This window comes from Pristiophorus japonicus, chromosome 7 (genome assembly GCF_044704955.1).
Source record: "Pristiophorus japonicus isolate sPriJap1 chromosome 7, sPriJap1.hap1, whole genome shotgun sequence".
Classification (NCBI taxonomy): domain Eukaryota; kingdom Metazoa; phylum Chordata; class Chondrichthyes; family Pristiophoridae; genus Pristiophorus; species Pristiophorus japonicus.
Genome location: NC_091983.1, coordinates 165,667,806 through 165,690,810, shown reverse-complemented (window position 1 = coordinate 165,690,810; position 23,005 = coordinate 165,667,806). Strand labels below are relative to the sequence as shown.

General features: G+C 45.5%; 1 long non-coding RNA gene across 2 annotated transcripts in view; it reads right to left on the bottom strand.

The window, feature by feature from the left end:
* Window positions 1-1,186: 1,186 nt before the first annotated feature.
* LOC139266892 (uncharacterized) overlaps window positions 1,187-23,005 on the bottom strand; it is a 52,433-nt gene continuing 30,614 nt past the window's right edge. For both annotated transcript variants that reach the window (XR_011593797.1, XR_011593796.1), the window contains exon 3: window positions 1,187-1,351. This is a non-coding gene — a long non-coding RNA (uncharacterized lncRNA). The remainder of the gene's footprint in view (window positions 1,352-23,005) is intronic.

Genomic DNA, 23,005 nt, shown 5'->3' with positions numbered 1-23,005 from the left:
GCAACATAGATCATCAACATCCCCTGAAGAAAAACAGAAAGATAAACTCACTTGGTTTGGGTAAGAAGAGTATTAGATACAGGAAAATTATTTAATTCTCTTTAAATTAAATGTATGCATAAATGAAATCTACTCCAGTAATACATTATACTATGTTCATGTGTCGTATTTTTTTAAACATTTTTCCAGAGAAGGGATTGGGAAAAGAGTTACATACAAATGTTTTTTTTAAAGCAAGGTGTATTCACACTAGTTAAAAGAATACTAAGACAATAGGTGGTTAAAATGTTCATGTGATAGATCTCTTCTTCTTCTTAGATAGTCCCCGGAGTCAAGGATGACTTGCGTCCACATTAACATGGGTTCTAAGGTGACTGATGGGATCGATGCGGGATCTACAGTCTCTGTCACAGGTGGGGAAGATGGTGGTTGGAGGGAAGAGTGGGTGGGGTGCTTGATTTGTCGTACACTCCTTTCACTGTTTGTACTTGGCTTCCACATGCTCCCAGCGAAGAGACTCGAGGCGTTCAGCACCTTCTCGAATGCTTCTCCTCCACTTTGAGTGGTCTTGGGCCAGGGATTCCCAAGAGTCGGTGGGGATGTTACATTGCTTCAAGGAGGCTTTGAGAGTGTCCTTGAAGCATTTTCTCGGCCCTTCTGGGGCTCGCCTGCCATGACATAGTTCAGAGTAGAGTGCTTGTTTCGGGAGTCTAGTATCGGGCATGCGGACAATGTGGCCCGTCCATCAGAGCTGGTCGAGCGTGGTCAATACCTCGATGCTGGGGATGTTGGCCTGAGAGAGAACGTTGTTGTTGGTGTGCCTATCCTGCTAATGAATTTGTAGGATTTTGCGGAGGCAACATTGGCGGTACTTCTCCAGTGCTTTGAGGTGCCAACTGAACATAGTCCATGTCTCTAAAGCATAAAGGAGAGCGGGTATCACTACTGCTCTGTAGACCATGAGCTTGGTGCCGGGTTTGAGATCCTGGTCCTCGAACACTCTTTTCCTCAGGTGGCCAAAGGCTGCACTGGAACATTGAAGGTGCTGTTGGACTACGTCATCGATGTCTGTCCTTGCTGATAGTAGGCTCCCGAGGTATGGGAAGTGGTCCACATTGTCCAAGATCTCGTCATGGATTTTGATAACCGGCAAGCAGTGCTATGTGGCGGGGGCAGGTTGGTAGAGAACCTTTGTCTTACTGATGTTTAATGTAAGGCCCCGACTCTCGTAAGCTACAGTGAAGGTGTCAACGATGGTTTGGAGTTCGGACTCTGAGTGTGCACAAACGTAAGTGTCATCTGCATATTGTAATTCCATGACAGATAGATATTGAAGGTGTTTCATCAAAGACTGTAAACAAAGGCAATTTGTTAGCTTGTCTTGGATAATCATTTTACATCCATTGTGCTCAGCAGGAGTTGTCTATCAAGGCCCTCATTCAGGTTGTGGACACAGAGAGATAAAAACAGAAACAGAAATATCAGATTCAGAGAGTTAGAATGCAGAAGTAGTTAGAAGTTATTTTGCTTAAGTCAAGAAAGACCACCAACTGAGGTGGGAAAGCAGAGCATATTCATTATTTTGTATTATTACATAAAGATAAGTTATACAGATTGAACTAAGTGAGACTAATGATAACGCTGCTCTGTTTGTTCATTTGTGAGATAAAACAGCTTAACAATTTGAATCATGCACAGTTTTACTATGTGTTTTCTCAGTCTGTCTTTGGAAATATTGGGGATAAAATTTTATTTTGGCAGATGTGCCTGAATTTTTTTTACATTTACTTCAATAGAAAGTTGAATTCTACCCCCATTGAAGAGGTGCATGTCTCTGGAAAGATTGGAGAGATGTACATGAGGGCACATATGATTGACACAAATATCCAGTTCAGATACCATGTTGGTAATATTGTTATACCCTGGATTACACTATTGTTTAGTTAGATACTGGGTTGTAAGGGCAAACTTAGACTGCCTACAACAGGCACGATCTAAGGTAAGTGCAAAAACCTGTAATATTCCGATATTCTTGTTTATGTTTGTAACATATACATTTCCAGAGATTATGTTGACAGGATATAGTACTCATGAGCTGATTAGATGATACAGTACAGAGAAAGAAAATAATCATGATCTTGCAATCTTGATGAATAAATATAGTTTTTCTTTTGCATCCCTCATTCAAAATGCCAACAAAAATGTCTGTCAGTAAAACATTTTTCATAGAATCATAAAATAGTACAGCCATTTGGCCCATCGAGCCTGCACCAGATCTTTCAGAGAGCAATCCAGTTAATCCCACTCTGCCACTCATTCTCCATATCCCTGCAATTTTTTCTCCTTCAAGTATTTATCCAATTCCATTTTGAAGGCTACTATTAAATCTATATCCACCGCCTAATCAGGCAGTGCATTCCAAATCCTAACCATTCGTTGTGTAAAAAGGTTTTTCCTCTTATCGCCTCCGGTTCTTTTGCCGAACACCTTAAATCTGTGCCCTCTGGTTATCGACCCTTCAGCCATTGGAAAGTTATTGGTCTAGAAATTTGATTGCACTGCGCCTGTTCTCCAGACATAAAACAAGTACCTAAGGGTCCAATATGATGGGCATTGCCCACAGCCATTCTGTGCCTGAAGTGTGCTGCCCACATATCGGATCAGGCAGCTCCACAGGCATCCAGGGCACCTACTGGAAGTATTAAAAGCCTCATTATAATATTAAAATAAGGGTCCTACACTAGTTGTAAGATGTGGGAAATTGATCTGTCCTGGTGCCTGATTCTCCATGTGATAAGCTTGCCCCGCAAATCATGGTGCTAACAGTCAGCAAGCATCCTTCAGGAATTCTATTTAAAGGGATCATGCCCTCCATACAGATTAGTTGCTGGTGTGCCCTCTTATGTCTCTGGACCTTTTATTGGCTATTTTCTTCATTTCTCAAATGAATTCTGACTTTGGGAACAACTTTGTGCTGTTTTTGTCTACTTTGGAAAGTGTTTATTTCAGTCATGGGTGGTCCGGTAGGTCTGCCTTTGGGGCTGGAGAATGAGGAGGAGCAGCGAAGAAGACAGGAGAAGCTGGGAGAGGAAGGCAGGGCACTGCGTAGGTGGCCATACCCACAGTGAGTCTTCAGGGAGCACTTCTCATACCTCAAGGTCACCGAGCAGCAATGCGTGAGGTGTGTGAGGAGCTGGTTGGGTGACACTAACAAGGGCACTGTCAGTGATGAACAGATCTGACTCACAGTAAATGGGAAGGACAATTCAGGTCATTATGACCTTGTTAACAGAGGATTAAGAACTACTTTCAGCTCACCTTCAGAGTTTATCAGCTTGCCCATGGGGTCCACGCTGGTCGGGGATCACGTCAAGTAAGGAGGGCGGGTGTTGAGTAACCATGCAATCAACTCATTAATTGACAGCTGCAAATGTGCTATAAAGGTTCCCATCTCACAGCTGTTCACTTTCTAAGCTCAGAAGCATTTGGAAGACAGATTGAGCTTTAAGCAGGTTGCAAGTGTTTGGAGTAAACGCTCTATCCAGTGTGACCTCACTGGAACAATCTCTCTCACCATTGACAGAATGCTTCTGTCATCTCAAGATCACCTGCCATCTGTTTCATCAGAATGGGAAGGGTTAATACTGTCTCACCTTGGTCCTCAGAATCCCACCACGATAAGCCCCAACACCAGCAGCACCAACAACAAAACCAACCTTCTCCACAATCAACTAATGATGCACAGGACAGAGGGCAGCAGCACCCGACCACATTGCTGCCCAGGATGCCAGGGATGGCCTCACCATGACCACATTCACTTCACTTGACACTGTACATGATGCATCAGGTTGGCACCACTCCACACCAGCAACATAAAGCATCCCTGCAATACCTAGAAACATAGAAAATTAGTGCAGGAGCAGGCCATTCGGCCCTTTGAGCCTGCACCGCCATTCAATATGATCATGGCTGATCATGCAAATTCAGTACCCTACTCCCGCTTTCTCTCCATACCCACTGATCCCTTAGCCATAAGGGCCACATCTAACTCCCTCTTTGAATATATCCAACAAACTGGACTCCATAACTTTCTGGGGTAGAGAATGCCACAGGTTCACCACTCTCTGGGTGAAAAAGTTTCTACTCATCTCGGTCCTATATGGCTTACCCCTTATCCTTAGACTGTGACCCCTGGGTCTGGACTTCCCCAAAATCAGGAACATTCTTCCTGCATCTAACCTGTCCAGTCCCATCATAATGATATATGTTTCTATGAGATGCCCTCTCATTCTTCTAAATTCCAGTGAGTATAAGCCTAGCCGATCCAGTCTTTCTTCATATGTCAGTCCTGCCATCCCGGGAATTAGTCTGGTGAACCTTTGCTGCACTTGCTCAATAGCAAGCACGTCCTTCCTCAGATAAGGAGACCAAAACTGCACAGAATACTCAAGGTGTGGTCTCACCAACGCCCTGTACAACTGCAGTAAGACCTCCCTGCTCCAATACTCAAATCCTCTCGCTATGAAGGCCAGTATGCCATTTGCTTACTTTACTACCTGCTGTACCTGCATGCCTACCTTCAGTGACTGATGTACCATGACACCCAGGTCTCTTTGCACCTCCCCTTTTACTAATCTGTCAACGTTCAGATGATAATAATCAGATGATGATAATAATCTGCCTTCCTGTTTATGCCACCAAAGTGGATAACCTCACATTTATCCATATTATACTGCATCTGCCATGCATTTGCCCATTCACCTAACCTGTCCAAGTCACCCTGCAGCCTCTTAGCATCCGCCTCACAGCTCACTACCACCCAGCTTAGTGTCATCTGCAAACTTAGAGATAGTACATTCAATTCCTTTGTCTAAATCATTAATGTATATTGTAAATAGCTGGGCTCCCAGCACTGAACCTTTCGGCACCCCACTAGTCACTGCCTACCATTCTGAAAAGGACCAGTTTATTCCCACTCTTTGCTTCCTGTCTGCCAACCAGTTCTCTATCCATGTCAATACATTACCCACAATACCATTTAATTTTGCACACCAATCTCTTGTGTGGGACTTTTGAAAGTCCAAATACACCACATCCACTGTTTCTCCCTTATCCACTCGACTAGTTACATCCTCAAAAAACTCCAGAAGATTTGTCAAGCATGATTTCCCTTTCATAAATCCATGCTGACTTGGACCGATCCTGTCACTGCTTTTCAAATGCGCTGCTATTACGTCTTTAATAATTGATTCAGCATTTTCCCCACCACGATGTCAGGCTAACCGGTCTATAATTCTGTTTTCTCTCTCCCTCCTTTTTTAAAAAGTGGGGTTAAATTGGCCACCCTCCAATCCATAGGTACTGATCCAGAGTCCATGGAATTTTGCAAAATGACCACTAATGCATCTACTATTTCTAGGGCCACTTCCTTAAATACTCTGGGATGCAGACTATCAGGCCCTGGGGATTTATCAGCCTTCAATCCCATCAGTTTCCCTAACACCATTTCCTGACTAATAAGGATTTCCCTCAGTTCCTCCTTCCTGCTAGACCCTCGGTCCCCTAGTATTTTCGGGAGGTTATTCATGTCTTCCTTAGTGAACCAAAGCATTTGTTCAATTGGTCTGCCATTTCCTCATTCCCCATTATGAATTCACCTGATTCTGACTTCAAGGGGCCTACATTAGTCTTCACTAATCATTTTCTCTTCACATATCTATAGAAGTTTTTGCAGTCAGTTTTTATGTTCCCTGCAAGCTTACTCTCATGCTCTATTTTCCCCTTCCTAATTAAACCCTTAGTCCTCCTCTGCTAAATTCTAAATTTCTCCCAGTCCTCAGGTTTGCTGCTTTTTCTGGATTTAACACTATCCCTAATTTCCCTTGTTAGCCATGGTTGAGCCACCTTTCCTGTTTTATTTTTACGCCAGACAGGGATATACAATAGTTGTAATTCATCCATGTGATCTTTAAATATCTGCCATTGCCTATGCACCATCAACCCTTTAAGTATCATTTGCCAGTCTATCCAAGCCAAATCACGTTAAAGTTACCTTTCTTTAAGGTCAGGATCCTAGTCTCTGAATTAACTGTGACGCTCTCGATCTTAATGAAGAATTCTACCATATTATGGTCACTCTTCCCCAAGGGGCCACGCACAACCAGATTGCTCATTAATACTCTCTCGTTACACAAGAACCAGTCTCGGATGGCCAGCCCTCTAGTTGGTTCCTCGACATATTGATCGAGAAAACCATCCCTAATACACTCCAGGAAATCCTCCCCCACCATATTGCTACCAGTTTGGTTAGCCCAATCTATATGTATGTAAAAGTCACCCAAGATAACTGCTGTACCCTTATTGCATGCGTCCCTAATTTCCTGTTTGATGCTATCCCAAACCTCCCTACTACTGTTTGGTGGTCTGTACAAAAACCCCACTAATGTTTTCTGCCCTTTGGTGTTGCGCAGCTCTACCCATATAGATTCCACATCATTCAAGCTAATGTCCTTCCTTACTATTGTGTTAACCTTCTCTTTAACCATTAACACTACCCCACATCCTTTTCCTTCCTATCTATCCTTCCTGTATATTGAATACCCATGGATGTTGAGTTCCCAGCTTTGGTTACCCTGGAGCCATGTCTCCGTAATCCCAATTACATCATATCCGTTAACAGCTATCTGCGCAGTTAATTCGTCCACCTTATTACGAATGCTCCTCGCATTGAGACACAGAGCCTTCAGGCTTGTTTTTTTAGAATTATGTTGTAATGTGGCCCTTTTTGATTTTTGCCCTTGATTTCTCTGCCCTCCACTCTTGCTTTTCTCCTTCCTACCTTTTGCTTCTGCCCCCTTTTTACTTCCCTATGCCTGCCAGCATAGGTTCCCAACCCCCTGCCATATTAGTTTAATCCCTCCCCAACAGCACTAGCAAACACTTCCCCTCGGACATTGGTTCCGGTCCTGCCCAGGTGCAGCCATCCGGTTAGTACTGGTCCCACCTCCCCTTGATCCAGTTCCAATGCCCCAGGAATTTGAATCCCTCCTCCTTGCACCATTCTTCAAGCCACATAATCATCTGAGCTATCCTGCAATTCCTACTCTGACTAGCACGTGACACTGGTAGCAATCCTGAGATTACTACCTTTGAGGTCCTACTTTTTAATTTAACTCCTAGCTCCCTAAATTCAGCTTGTAGGACCTCATCCCATTTTTTAATCTATATTGTTGGTACCTATATGCACCACAACAGCTGGCTGTTTCCCCCTCCCCTCTAGAATGCGCTGCAGCCGCTCCGAGACATCCTTGACCCTTGCACCAGGGAGGCAACATACCATCCTGGAGTCTTGTTTGCCGCTGCAGAAACGCATATCTGTTCCCCTTACAATAGAATCCCCTATCACTATAGCTCTCCCAGTCTTTTTCCTGTGCAGCAGAGCCACCCATGGTGCCACGAACTTGGCTGCTGCTGCCTTCCCCTGATGAGTCATCTCCCCCAACAGTACCCAAAATGGTGTATCTGTTTTGGAGGGAGATGACTGCAGGGGACCCCTGCACTACCTTCCTTCCACTGCTCTGCCTGATGGTCACCCATTCCCTATCTGCCTGAGTAACTTTACCTGCGGTATGACCAACTCATTAAATTTGCTATTCATGACATCCTCGGCATCGTGGATGCTCCAGAGTGAATCCATGCGCAGCTCCAGTGCCGCAATGCGGTCTGTCAGGAGCTGCAGCTGGACACACTTCCTGCGCACCTAGTAGTCAGGAACACGGGTAGTGTCGCTGACTTCCCACATAGCACAGGAGGAGCATGACATGGGTCTGAGCTGTTCCTGTGGCCGCTCCCCAATGGTCACGCCCTTTTATGGGCCGCCCCTCGAATTCCCGCTTGCTGCTCCTGTGGCCGCTCCCCGACGATCACGCTCTTTTATGGGCCGCCCCTTGAACTCCCGCTGGCTGCTTTTGTGGCCGCTCCCCAATGGTCGTGCTCTTTTATGGGCCGCCCCTTGAACTCCCGCTGGCTGCTCTTGTGGCCGCTCCCCAATGGTTGTGCCCTTTTATGGGCCACCCCTCGAACTCCTGCTGGCTGCTCCTTACCCAAGTCATTCCTTTCACACTCATCAGCATTATGTTTCACCATTCAACACAACTCACTAAGCCACTTCCAAAGGTTGACACAATCTGTCTAAGAACTCATATTGTTGAAAATAAAGATTTCCATTATTAACAGCACATTAACGGAAAATTCACATAAACAATGGCTAAAACACACAAGTGTGTTGTTAGTTGGTATGATTGGACTAGGATGAGGGTGAATGAGGGATAGCTAGTAAGATGGGGAAGTGATAATGTAGATAGGGAGGGATGGGTGGAAGTGCAAGGCATGTTAGTGTGAGTAAGGATGTGTAGGAGTAGGGTAGGGAAAGCAGAGGGATGGGGATGCGATGAATGGAACAGCAGGATGAGATTGAGTGTGGCTTTGCAGTAACACTTTGTGATCTACTTAGATCATTGAAAGGTTTGAAGTATTGCAGCCTGGTCCTTCTGACGACATCCCTGCTTGTGCCCTCCTGTGCAATGTGCAACCAGGCTGCATTGGTGTCCTGGAGAGGTCTCTTCTGACCATTGGAAGGGAAGAGAACCTCCCTGCGTATTGTGGCTCCCTCCGTAAGCTTCTTGAGGGAGTCATGGGAGAGCCTGGGTGCAGCCTCTGTGCATTGCCGATCAGTGTTTGGAGCACCTCAATTCTGTAGAACACTGACAGCATAAATGTCAAAATCAATGTCCATGGTCCATTTAAGGATACCGGCTGATAACGCATCATTGAATGATGTCATCAGACCCATTTCCTTCAATTGGCCGGCAAACTCACTCGGTGGGCTTAACAAGCCCAATCAAGGGAAAATTATTTTGGACAGTGGGCTGGAGCCAGCAGCGAGGCCAGGACCCGCCACCAGCGTCGCCCGCTACAGACCGGCCAAGGTTGGTAAAATCCAACCCAGTGTTTCTGCTTCTATTTTAAACATTTTCAAAATACAATTTGTATATTTTCTAACTTGCAGAATGGCGAACAGGACCTTTCTAATTTTTAACTGCAGCTCCAAACCATTCATTCAGAGGAAATATGACAATTGTTAACAACTAGAGTAGAGACAGGCCGACTTTGCCAATGTCTGCTTCCAATCTCATCATAACAACAACTTGTATTTATATAGCGCCTATAACGTAGTAAAATGTTCCAAGGCACTTCACAGAAGTATTATGAGACAAAGAAAAAGGCAGCCTCTGTAAAGAGAGAGAAACAGAGTTAACGTTTCAGGCCGATGACCTTTCGTGGAATTATTAGTTCATCATTTCACACAAGTAAGCAATTTCCTTTTGATTTTATCATTGAAAATTAATCCAAGTAACCAATCAAGCACAGGAAGGAGCATCTTATGATGCAATAGTTACTCCAACTGAATGATCTGCACTAGTGTAACAGTTGAATGTGAACAAAAGTCCACATTTTCCCTCAACCAAGCTTCCCAGCTGGAAGTTCCCAGCAATGGTAAAAAAGTATGAAAAGGAAGGGGTCCTAAAAAAGGAGCAAAAGATTCACTGGTTTGAAGAGGTACAGAATGCTTGAAGCTGGCGAATATTTTCACAATGAATGACAAAAAAACGTACAGTTATATAACAATGGCATACTTTTTAACATGGAAAAATGTCCCAAGGTGTTTCACAGAGGTGTAAGGGGTAAATGTTATATATGTGAACTTGTATTTACTCTGTACAGCCACCAGGGGGCTCATCTCCCGGAGTCCCAAGGGATCCCTTAATCCCTTGGGAGCACAGGTATTTAAGATGGCTTCACAGGTTGGAGAGGCACTCTGGAGATCTGAAATAAAAGACTAAGGTCACACTTTACTTTGAGCTCATAGTGTTCAGTCTGACTCTTTCTCCATAATCAACAACTGGCGACGAGATACAGATAGCGAACCCAAAGATGCAGACAACAATGGGCATCCTGGAGAAATTTTCGGAGGGAGATGATTGGGAAACTCAACCAATACTTCATGGCCAACGAGCTAGATGGGGAAGAGAGCGCTGCCAAATGAAGGGCGATTCTCCTCATCGTCTGTGGAGCACCAACGTATGGCCTCATGAAGAATCTGCTCACTCCAGCGAAACCTACGGAGAAATCATATGACGATTTGTGCACACTGGTCCGAGAGCATTTGAACCTAAAGAAAAGCGTATTGATGGCGAGGTACCGGTTCGACACCTACAAAAGGTCTGAAGGCCAGGAAGTGGCGAGTTATGTCGTCGAGCTAAGACGCCTTGGAGGACATTGCAAATTTGAAAGACATTTGGAGCACATGCTCAGAGACTTTTTCGTACTTGGCATTGGCCACGAAACCATACTTCGCAAACGTTTGACTGTAGAGACCCCAACCTTGAGTAAGGCCATAGCCCAGGTGTTCATTGCCACCAGTGACAATATTAAGCAAATCTCTCAGCACACAAGTGCTGCTACAAGTACTATGAACAAAGTGATGTTGTTTTCGAATCGTAATGTACAGGGCAGATCACACATACCTGCAGCTGCATGTCCGCAGATGACTCAGAGTCCATCATCAAGGGTGATGAATGCAAGGCCATTAACACCTTGTTGGCGCTGCGGGGGTGATCATCATTTCCATTCATGCCAATTCAAAGGGTATGTTTGCAAGGAATGTGGAACAATGGGACACATCCAACGAGTGTGCAGGCGAGTTACTAAGCCTGTTAAACTTGCAAACTACCATGTTGCTGAGGAGGACAGATCCAAGGAGAATCATGACGAAACAGAGCCACAGATAGAAGAAGCAAAGGTACATGGGGTGCACACATTCACCACGAATTGTCCCCCGATAATACTGAATGTTGAACTAAATGGACTCCCGATGTCAATGGAGCTGGACACGGGTGCAAGCCAGTCCATCATGGGGAGAAAGATTTTCAAAAGATTGTGGTGCAACAAGGCCTCAAGGCCAGTCTTAACTCCAATTCGCACGAAACTAAGAACTTACACGAAAGAATTGATTCCTGTAATTGGCAGTGCTACCATAAAGGTCTTCTATGATGGAGCGGTGCACAAGCTACCACTCTGGTTGGTACCGGGTGATGGTCCCACGCTGCTCGGCAGGTGCTGGCTGGGAAAGATACGCTGGAACTGGGACGACGTCCGAGCGCTATCGCCCACTGACGATACTTCCTGTGCCCAGGTCTTAAACAAATTTCCCTCGCTGTTCGAACCAGGTATCGGGAAATTCCAAGCAGCAAAAGTGCCGATCCATCTAATTCCGGGGGCGCGACCCATCCATCACATGGCGAGAGCAGTACCATACATGATGAGAGAAAGGGTAGAGATCGAGCTAGACCAGCTACAAAGAGAGGGCATCATCTCACCGATCGAGTTCAGCGAGTGGGCCAGTCCTATTGCCCCAGTCCTCAAGGGAGATGGCACCATCAGAATCTGTGGCGATTACAAATTAACTATCAATCGTTTCTCCCTGCAGGACCAATACCCACTACCAAAAGCCGATGACCTCTTTGCAACATTGGCGGGAGGAAAGATGTTCATGAAGCTGGATCTGACTTCAGCCTACATGATGCAGGAACTGGAGGAATCATCGAAGGCACTCACCTGCACAAAGTTATTTTTGTTTATAACAGATGCCCGTTTGGAATCCGATCAGCGGCGGCGATATTCCAGAGAAACATGGAAAGTTTACTAAAGTTGATCCCGCACACTGTGATCTTCCAGGACGACATCTTGGTCACAGGTCGGAACACAGTCAAGCACCTGCAGAACCTGGAGGAGGTTCTTAGTCGACTCAACCACATTGGGCTCAGGTTAAAATGCTCGAAGTGCATTTTCCTGGCGCCTGAAGTGGAGTTCTTGGGAAGGAGGATTGCGGCGGACGGCATCAGGCCCACCAACACGAAGACGGAGGCAATCGAGAATGCACCGATGCCACAGAACGTAACGGAGCTGCGGTCGTTTCTGCGACTCTTGAACTACTTTGGTAACTTCTTACCGGGTCTCAGCACATTGCTAGAACCACTCTATGTCTTAGTATGAAAAGGGGGCGAATGGGTTTGGGGCAAAAGCCAAGAAAATGCCTTTGTAGAAGCGAGAAAATTGTTATGCTCAAACAAATTGCTTATGTTGTATGATCCATGTAAGCGTTTGGTACCAGCATGTGATGCATCGTCATATGGCGTCGGGTGTGTATTGCAACAAGCTAATGATTTCGGGAAACTGCAACCGGTTGCTTATGCATCCAGGAGTCTGTCTAAGGCCGAGAGACCATACAGCATGATTGAGAAAGAAGTGTTAGCGTTTGTCTGTGGGGTAAAGAAAATGCACCAATACCTGTTTGGGCTAAAATTCGAATTGGAAACTGACCATAAGCCACTTATATCCCTGTTTTCCGAGAGTAAAAGTATAAATACCAAAGCATCGGCCCGTATCCAGAGATGGGCACTCACGTTGTCTGCATATAACTATGCCATCCACCACAGGCCAGGCACAGATGCTCTCAGTAGGCTGCCATTGCCCACCACGGGGGTAGAAATGGCGCAGTCCGCAGATCTAGCCATGGTTATGGAATCATTTGAGAGTGAGCAATCACCCGTCACTGCCCGGCAGATCAAAACCTGGACAAGCCAGGACCCCAAAAGCTGCGTGCTTCATGGGAGCTGGTCCAGTGTCCCAGTGGAAATGCAGGAAGAGATAAAGCCATTCCAGCGGCGCAAAGATGAAATGTCTATACAGGCAGACTGCCTTCTGTGGGGCAATCGAGTAGTGGTCCCCAAGAAGGGCAGAGACACCTTCATCAATGACCAGCCATCGTAATGATGAAAGCGATAACTAGATCCCACGTGTGGTGGCCCGGTATCGATGCGGACTTAGTCCTGCATTCACAGATATAATACTTGCTTGCAGTTAAGCAATGTACCCAGGGAGGCGCCGCTAAGTTTATGGTCTTGGTCCTCCAAACCGTGGTCTAGGGTACACGTCGACTGTGCAGGCCCGTTCTTGGGTAATAAGTTCCTTGTGGTTGTAGACACGTACTCCAAGTGGATTGAATGTGAGATAATGTCGGCTAGCACGTCCGCTGCCACTACTGAAAGCCTGCGGGCCATTTTTGCCACTCACGGCTTACCCGATGTCCTGGTGAGTGACAACGGGCCATGTTTTACCAGTGCTGAGTTCAAAGAATTCATGACCCGTAATGGGATCAAACATGTCACATCTGCCCCGTTTGAACCAGCGTCCAATGATCAGGCAGAGAGAGCAGTGCAAACCATCAAACAAGGCTTGAAGAGGGTAACTGAAGGCTCGCTGCAGACTCGCCTATCCCAAGTCCTGCTTAGCTACCGCACGAGACCCCACTCACTCACAGGGATCCCACCTGCTGAAATGCTCATGAAAAGGACACTTAAGACAAGCCTCTCGTTAGTTCACCCTGATCTACATGAACAGGTAGAGAGCAGGCGGCTTTAACAAAGTGCATACCATGATAGCGCAAATGTGTCACGCGAGATTGAAATCAATGATCCTGTATTTGTTTTAAATTATGGACAACGTCCCAAGTGGCTTCCCGGCACTGTCGTGGCCAAAGAGAAGAGCAGGGTGTTTCAGGTCAAACTTTCACATGGACTCATTCACCGGAAACACTTGGACCAAATCAAACTCAGATTCACGGACTACCCTAAGCAACCCACCTTCGACCCTACCTTTTTTGATCCCCCAACATACACACCAGTGGCAACCGACACCACAGTTGACCACAAAGCAGAATCCATCATCCACAGCAGCCCTGCAGGGCCCAACACACCAGGCAGCCCAGCAAGGCCAGCTGCACAGCAGCCCAGCGAGGGCACAATACCAGCTTTCACACCGAGCCAATCAACCAGGGCAAGAAGGGCCCCAGATCGACTCACATTATAAATAGTTACACTATTGACTTTGGGGGGAATGTTGTTTTTTTCTGTGAACTTGTATTTACTCTGTACAGCCACCAGAGGGCTCATCCCCTGGAGTCCCAAGGAATCCCATAATCCCTTGGGAGCACAGGTATTTGAGAAGGCTTCACAGGTTGGAGGCACTCTGGAGACCTGCAATAATAGACTAAGGTCACATTTTACTTTGGGCTCACAGTGTTCAGTCTGACTCTTTCTCCATACTCAACAGAAAACATCGATACTGGGCCAAAAAATGAGATACTAGGAAGATTGTCCAAATGTTGGTTTCAAAGAGGGACTTAAAAGAGGAAAGGAATGTAGATTAGTGGAGGAGTTCAGAGAGCGAATTCCAAGCATGAGTTGTAAATGGCTGAAGGCATGGCCACCAGTGGTAGAATGAAGGGAGGGGGGGAAATCAGAAGAGGATCTGAGTCACAGGAACAAAGAGTTCAGGGAGAGTGCAGATTGTAGCACTAGAGACGGTTACATAGAAAGGATGGGGAGAGACCATGGGAGAGTTTGAACTCGATGGGAATGGAGCTGGCCAGCAGACAAAAAGGGCCATTGTACAGCAAAATTCTAAAAGGACAGAGGGTGTTAAAAAAACACGCCTAAAGGCTTTGTGTCTTAATGCAAGGAGTATCCGCAATAAAGTGGATGAATTAACTGTGCAAATAGATGTTAACAAATATGATGTGATTGGGATTACGGAGACGTGGCTCCAGGATGAGCAGGGCTGGGAACTCAACATCCAGGGGTATTCAACATTCAGGAAGGATAGAATAAAAGGAAAAGGAGGTGGGGTAGCATTGCTGGTTAAGGAGGAGATTAAGGCAATAGTTAGGAAGGACATTAGCTTGGATGATGTGGAATCTATATGGGTAGAGCTGCAGAACACCAAAGGGCAAAAAACGTTAGTGGGAGTTGTGTACAGACCTCCAAACAGTAGTAGTGATGTTGGGGAGGGCATCAAACAGGAAATTAGGGGTGCGTGCAATAAAGGTGCAGCAGTTATAATGGGTGACTTTAATATACACATAGATTGGGCTAACCAAACTGGAAGCAATACGGTGGAGGAGGATTTTCTGGAGTGCATAAGGGATGGTTTTTTAGACCAATATGTCGAGGAACCAACTAGGGGGGAGGCCATCTTAGACTGGGTGTTATGTAATGAGAGAGGATTAATTAGCAATCTCGTTGTGCGAGGCCCCTTGGGGAAGAGTGACCATAATATGGTGGAATTCTGCATTGGGATGGAGAATGAAACAGTTAATTCAGAGACCATGGTCCAGAACTTAAAGAAGGGTAACTTTGAAGGTATGAGGCGTGAATTGGCTGGGATGGATTGGCGAATGATACTTAAGGGGTTGACTGTGGATGGGCAATGGCAGACATTTAGAGACCGCATGGATGAACTACAACAATTGTACATTCCTGTCTGGCATAGAAATAAAAAAGGGAAGGTGGCTCAACCGTGGCTATCAAGGGAAATCAGGGATAGTATTAAAGCCAAGGAAGTGGCATACAAATTGGCCAGAAATAGCAGCTAACCTGGGGACTGGGAGAAATGTAGAACTCAGCAGAGGAGGACAAAGGGTTTGATTAGGGCAGGGAAAATGGAGTGTGAGAAGAAGCTTGCAGGGAACATTAAGACGGATTGCAAAAGTTTCTATAGATATGTAAAGAGAAAAAGGTTAGTAAAGACAAACGTAGGTCCTCTGCAGTCAGAATCAGGGGAAGTCATAACGGGGAACAAAGAAATGGCGGACCAATTGAACAAGTACTTTGGTTCGGTATTCACGAAGGAGGACACGAACAACCTTCCGGTTATAAAAGGGGTCGGGGGGTCTAGTAAGGAGGAGGAACTGAGGGAAATCCTTATTAGCCGGGAAATTGTGTTGGGGAAATTGATGGGATTGAAGGCCGATAAATCCCCAGGGCCTGATGGACTGCATCCCAGAGTACTTAAGGAGGTGGCCTTGGAAATAGTGGATGCGTTGACAGTCATTTTCCAACATTCCATTGACTCTGGATCAGTTCCGATGGAGTGGAGGGTAGCCAATGTAACCCCACTTTTTAAAAAAGGAGGGAGAGAGAAAACAGGGAATTATAGACCGGTCAGCCTGACATCGGTAGTGGGTAAAATGATGGAATCAATTATTAAGGATGTCATAGCAGTGCATTTGGAAAGAGGTGACATGATAGGTCCAAGTCAGCATGCATTTGTGAAAGGGAAATCATGCTTGACAAATCTTCTGGAATTTTTTGAGGATGTTTCCAGTAGAGTGGATAAGGGAGAACCAGTTGATGTGGTATATTTGGACTTTCAGAAGGCGTTCGACAAGGTCCCACACAAGAGATTGATGTGCAAAGTTAGAGCACATGGGATTGGGGGTAGTGTACTGACATGGATTGAGAACTGGTTGTCAGACAGGAAGCAAAGAGTAGGAGTAAATGGGTACTTTTCAGAATGGCAGGCAGTGACTAGTGGGGTGCCGCAAGGTTCTGTGCTGGGGCCCCAGCTGTTTACACTGTACATTAATGATTTAGATGAGGGGATTAAATGTAGTATCTCCAAATTTGCGGATGACACTAAGTTGGGTGGCAGTGTGAGCTGCGAGGAGGATGCTGTGAGGCTGCAGAGCGACTTGGATAGGTTAGGTGAGTGGGCAAATGCATGGCAGATGAAGTATAATGTGGATAAATGTGAGGTTATCCACTTTGGTGGTAAAAACAGAGAGACAGACTATTATCTGAATGGTGACAGATTAGGAAAAGGGGAGGTGCAAAGAGACCTGGGTGTCATGGTACATCAGTCATTGAAGGTTGGCATGCAGGTGCAGCAGGCGGTTAAGAAAGCAAATAGCATGTTGGCCTTCATAGCAAGGGGATTTGAGTACAGGGGCAGGGAGGTGTTGCTACAGTTATACAGGGCATTGGTGAGGCCACACCTGGAGTATTGTGTACAGTTTTGGTCTCCTAACCTGAGGAAGGACATTCTTGCTATTGAGGGAGTGCAGCGAAGGTTCACCAGACTGATTCCCGGGATGGCGGGACTGACCTATCAAGAAAGACTGGATCAACTGGGCTTGTATTCACTGGAGTTCAGAAGAATGAGAGGGGACCTCATAGAAACATATAAAATTCTGACGGGGTTAGACAGGTTAGATGCAGGAAGAATGTTCCCAATGTTGGGGAAGTCCAGAACCAGAGGTCACAGTCTAAGGATAAGGGGTAAGCCATTTAGGACCGAGATGCGGAGGAACTTCTTCACCCAGAGAGTGGTGAACCTGTGGAATTCTCTACCACAGAAAGTTGTTGAGGCCAATTCACTAAATATATTCAAAAAGGAGTTAGATGAGGTCCTTACTACTAGGGGGATCAAGGGGTATGGCGAGAAAGCAGGAATGGGGTACTGAAGTTGAATGTTCAGCCATGAACTCATTGAATGGCGGTGCAGGCTAGAAGGGCCGAATGGCCTACTCCTGCACCTATTTTCTATGTTTCTATGTTTCTATGACACGGTCCCTACTCTGCTCCGGCGATTTCCGCTGCATTTGGCAGTGAATGAGGTGTCTGTCAGACTTAGGCGGAGCTTCATACATAAATTCTAATTGCGGTCCAATGATATCAATAGGAACATAATAGTATTTTATTCGGGGCCTGAGTGGCAAAGCTGCCAGCCGTGGCTTTGCACCAGGCTGAAACAGGAGTGCTCCTCCGGGCCCCACAAGAAAAGTCGCAGTCCCCCTCACAGACTCCCTACCCCCCCATCTTTCTGCTCAAGACCCTCCCCCATCCTTCTGCCCAAGACTCCCCATCGCCCGCGCCCCATCCTCCTGCCCAAGACCCTCCCCCATCCTCCTGCCCCAGACTCCCCCATACACTTCTGCCCCAGACTCCCCCATCCTCCTGCCCCAGACTCCCCCATACCCTTCTGCCCCAGACTCCCCCAGGCCCTCCTGCCCCAGACTCCCCCATACCCTCCTGCCCCAGACTCCCCCATACCCTTCTGCCCCAGACTCCCCCATCCTCCTGCCCCAGAGTCCCCCATACCCTTCTGCCCCAGACTCCCCCATACCCTCCTGTCGCAGATTCCCCCATACCCTCTTGCCCCAGAGACTCCCATACCCTCCTGTGAGACCTTCTTGAAACCCCTTCCCCTGCCACATAGCTGGAACTGGCGAATGGCCAAAGGCTACCCGATCTTCACTGACTGGCCATTGTATGTCGTCTTCTCATCTGCTCTTGGGCAGGAAGTGGACTGGTGCCCCTTTATTGTCCTCAGAATGTCCCAAAGGTCTTCACATCCAGTGGACTACTTTTGAAGTGTAATCACTGTTGTTTTCCAGGCAAATGCAGCTGCCAATTTGTGCATAGCAAGGTCCCAAAAAAAGCAACTGCAGGTTGCTGGATGAATACCGGTCAGAACACTAGGAGAACTTGCTACTGTTCTTCAAATAGAGTTGTGTGAACATTGACAGCCATCTGTCAGCCATGTCAGCTGTGGTTCAGTGAGTAGCATGCTTGGCTTTGAGTCAGAAGGTTGCGGGTTCTCGTCTCACTCTAGAGATTCGAACAAATAACGTAGGCTGACAGTCCAGTCCAGTGCAGCACTGAATGAGTGTTGCACTGTTGGAGGTGTTGTCTCTTGGATGAGACATTAAACTGAGACCCCCTTTTGCCCTCTCAGGTGGTTATAAAAGATTCCATGGCACTCTTTTGAAGAGAAGGTGAGTTCTCCCTGGTGCCCTGATTAATATTTATCCCTCAACCACCCTCACTAAAACAAACTATCTGGTCATTATCATTGTTGTTTGTGGGGCCTTGCTGTGCACAAATTAGCTGCTGCGTTTCCTCCATTACAACAGTGACTACACTTCAAAAATTACTTAATCAGCTGTAAAGCACTTTGTGACATCCTGAGGTCATGGAAGGTGCTAGATAAATACAGGTCTTTATTTTTTTTATCTGCACAGGTACATGTGGCCTTGGTTTATATTTTTATTCAAAAGGGAGCACCTCCAACAATGCAGCACCTCTTCAGTACTGCACGATGTGTCAGCTTTGATTTTGTGCTGAAGTCCTGGAGCTCAATGGTGGCACTCTGGCCTCTGACTCTGAGCAATGGGAGTGCTACCACTTAGCCAAACTGAGAATTCAGTTTGATTTAAAAACTGATTTTAAGGAAGTGTGCTCTCAGCTTTCATTAAAATTGAATGGACAAAAAATTATGGGGATACATCTGTGATTTCCCAGTATGTGCTCTCAGCAGCAAAGATTCCCATGAGTGTGAAATTTTAAATTTGGCTCTTTAATGTTCCTGATTATTTGATATTTCTGCTCATTTTCAAATAGTTTAGAGAGTACTGAATTCAATTTCTTGACCTGTAGTGAATTAACTGCGGCAGTAGTGGGAGTGCAGAGTTGACCTAGGTGCCTATTGGTTAGGAAGGGAAAAAAGCAGTGGCTTTGCTTCTAAATCCCCCTAGAACAGACCTATGTGTGACTTATGTGTGAGGACAGAATCAAGCTCAGCTGTGATGGTCCCAACAGTTAAACAGCAATTCAACTTGTAGGGGTAATTTGTAATTTTGGGGATGACATTCTGAAACGTACGATATCCATTCAGCCGCCTGTTATACCTCTCTCCTGATTTTCATTTCTATTGACTTCCATGGAAATCCAGATTGGAAGAGATGTATAGCGGGTGGCTGAATCAATATCACCTGTTTTACACTGTTACCCCCACACTATCGAACCTCATGAAGGATGACCTCCAGTGTGACATATTGGAGGGCCTGTTATGATCTAAATAATCAGTATGTCCTTAATTCCATGAAAATCTAAGAGATATTCCAGCATTATCATACAGTACATCAGTGGACTGTTGAACAAATAAAAGCTCACCAGAAGCCTAACATGGTGTGAAAAATCTCTCTCTTCATGTTTTTATTCTCATTTCTTCAATATCTAGGCAACTGGTGATCCAGTTTGAATTTGCAGAGGCTGCAACAAGCTCTATCAGGTACTAAATGCACGTTTTTGAGAGTGCAGATTAAAGCCAAGTGCTTGCTATTTGAGAATACATCTTATACCAGCAAGCTTCTTTCCTGATTGGGTAGGAGTGACACTGTGGCCAATAAATTATTTACTTTTGTTTTCTTACCTTATTGAAATATGACATTTAAAAAATTATAATGTGATTTTTATGTTCAATCCTGAACTACCCTTATTAATTTGGAACAGTTTTGTTCCTTTGGGCAGCTAACATGACTCGTGGGTTCTGTGTTAATGACTTGACACTTTCCTCCTAATGAGACTTGCTTGATTATTGCAAATTGCCAAAACTGTCAATATGAATTAGGGAGGAAACATCTCCTATGTGTCTAATTAAGGGATATATTGAAGGGAGTGAAAACTAGCAACAGGTGAGAAGTATATAAAGTGATAGTATACAAATCAATAATTCATTGGCGGCTACACAAACGGGTATGAATAGAAACAATAGTCAGACATACTCAAACTGGTCCACTCTCAAACATAGGATGAATTTTACAGTCAATTACTGCAATTTTCTGTAATTGAAGGCAAGACGTATACTGAGGAAATCAGATTTAAGTATGGGGAAATTACAGACATTTAAGCATAATTTAGTACCACTGGAATGTGTCTTTAGGAGATTAATGTGTGGTAAGCCTACTCTGTAGACTTTGTAGCAGTATAGAAAGATTTTATTGTGTTGACATGAGGCCCATTTACAAAAGCACAAAAGTGACAGAGCTCTCTCTCTGTTGTATTATCACTGTGTGACAGAGCTCTCTCTCTCTGTTGTATTATCATTGTGTGACAGAGTTCTCTCTCTCTGTTGTTTTGTCACTGTGCGACAGAACTCTCTCTCTCTCTCTCTCTCTCTTGTATTATCACTGTGTGACAGAGCTCTCTCTCTCTCTGTTGTATTATCACTGTGCGACAGAGCTCTCTCTGTTGTATTATCACTGTGTGACAGAGCCCTCTCTCTCTTGTATTATCACTGTGTGACAGAGCCCTCTCTCTCTTGTATTATCACTGTGTGACAGAACTCTCTCTCTGTTGTATTATCACTGTGTGACAGAACTCTCTCTCTCTTTCTCGCTCTCTGTTGTATTATCACTGTGTGACAGAGCTCTCCCTCTTTTATTATCACTGTGTGACAGAACTCTCTCTCTCTTTTTCTCTCTGTTGTATTATCACTGTGTGACAGCTCTCTCTCTTGTATTATCAATTTGTGACAGAGTTTTCTCTCTCTCTCTGTTGCATTATTACCATTTGTTCATTGGATTTATTAATTGCTGCCACTGTTTCTGATGTGTGCCCAGAGGAAAGGGCAGTAATGCATGTGCTGCTGTTTCTGCCTTTTTGTGCTGTTTACTGGGGTTTAGTTATACTGTATTAGCTTATGAACATTACAAGTTCAATGAATGAAATCCTTTTGGTTCTTTAAAAGCATATTTGAATATTATCTTTTAGAATGATACAGAACTAATAGTTTATTTTTTTCAATTGTCATTATTCAAATGAAGGTTTATGTGAGATAAAATGGTCATACTGGTTCAGAAAAATCATTGTCCTTTCTAAGATTTGAAGTTGGAACCATGTGACCACGATGATATACAAGCACTCCTAAGGCTGTTATCCTCATTCTGTTTGATCACAGGAGGCATCTGATGTAAGGATTAGTGACAAGAGCCTAAGGCCCAATTTCTACTGTGATAGGATAAAAAGACATCTTTTTCAACCGTGTACTTAGTAACTAACCTAATGAAGAATTCTCCCTCTTTTAAGCTGGTAAAGAGCCAAGTGAAACTTACTGAAAAACAGCTCCAATAAAGATCCAGAGGTCAGCTGGGGGAATGGGGGTGGGGAAGGATGCAATGTGGAATACACCATTAGTGGAAGTGATGGACGCCACACATGCAGGAGAGTAATCTATCGTCATTTATTGTATTTCACATGTAAAATAATGTCTCATTAGGAGGTAGGTAGACAAGTTGACCAAGGTACATACAGGACAAGGGGGTGGATTTTCGGCTCGCTTGTGCCTCAGTCAGTACCCCGGATGGGTGGTAAAGGGTGTTTCTAGGCTTTTCCGCAGATGTCCAGCTTTTACCACCTGGCCCGCAAATTCGGCTCATGGTTTGCGATGGCGCAAATACTTACTGTCCCGCCCTCTAGTTTCACTGAGATCATGACGTCAACCATTATGCAACGCTCCGCTAGGGCCCTGGATGCAAAATTCTGCCTGAATGCCTCATTAAACAGGCTCCCCAGGAAACGTCTGAAAAACCAGGTGCTCCCAGGGTGCAGCAGGCAGTATTGGCGGTGAATTTAAATGGAGGGAGAAGGATCCTACCTCGCAGGTCACACTGACTGTAACGGTTGTGCTCATCATGCTGCGTGAAGCTCCAACTTGAAAGTAGCAGTTTTATCTGCCATCACAGTGTCCTTACAAGGTCAGTGAGAGAATTTAATGGGGGCGTGGCTAGTTTGCCAGCGTATCATGCTGTATGCTATTGCCAGGCAGTATCAAACTAGAAAAAGAGCTCTTGGCCATGTCAGCCCATGGATGAGGAGAGGCCAAAGACATCTGAGGAGGAGGGCTTACCAGCCTTGGGTTTACAGCACCGATGCTCATACCTCCAGCTCTCTGAGGAGCAGTGTGTGAGAAGGCTGCGCTTCCGAAAGGAAGTGCTGACAGAGATATGCCATCTCCTGCAGCCAGACCCATGCCTGGACCGCACTGGAGGCAGCCTTCAATACACCCCTCAACAGGTTTCCAAATTCATTGTGGTGTGCTGCATGTTGCACAACTTCGCCACCATGAGGGGCCAGGCATTGCCAGTGGGGATTGCAGGCCCACCGCAGGAAGAGGAGGACGTCGAAGAGGAACCTGACGAGGCCCCCATTGGATAGTCACAACATCCATGCGGGAGGCAGTGTGAAAATGCAGCCCGACCAAGAGT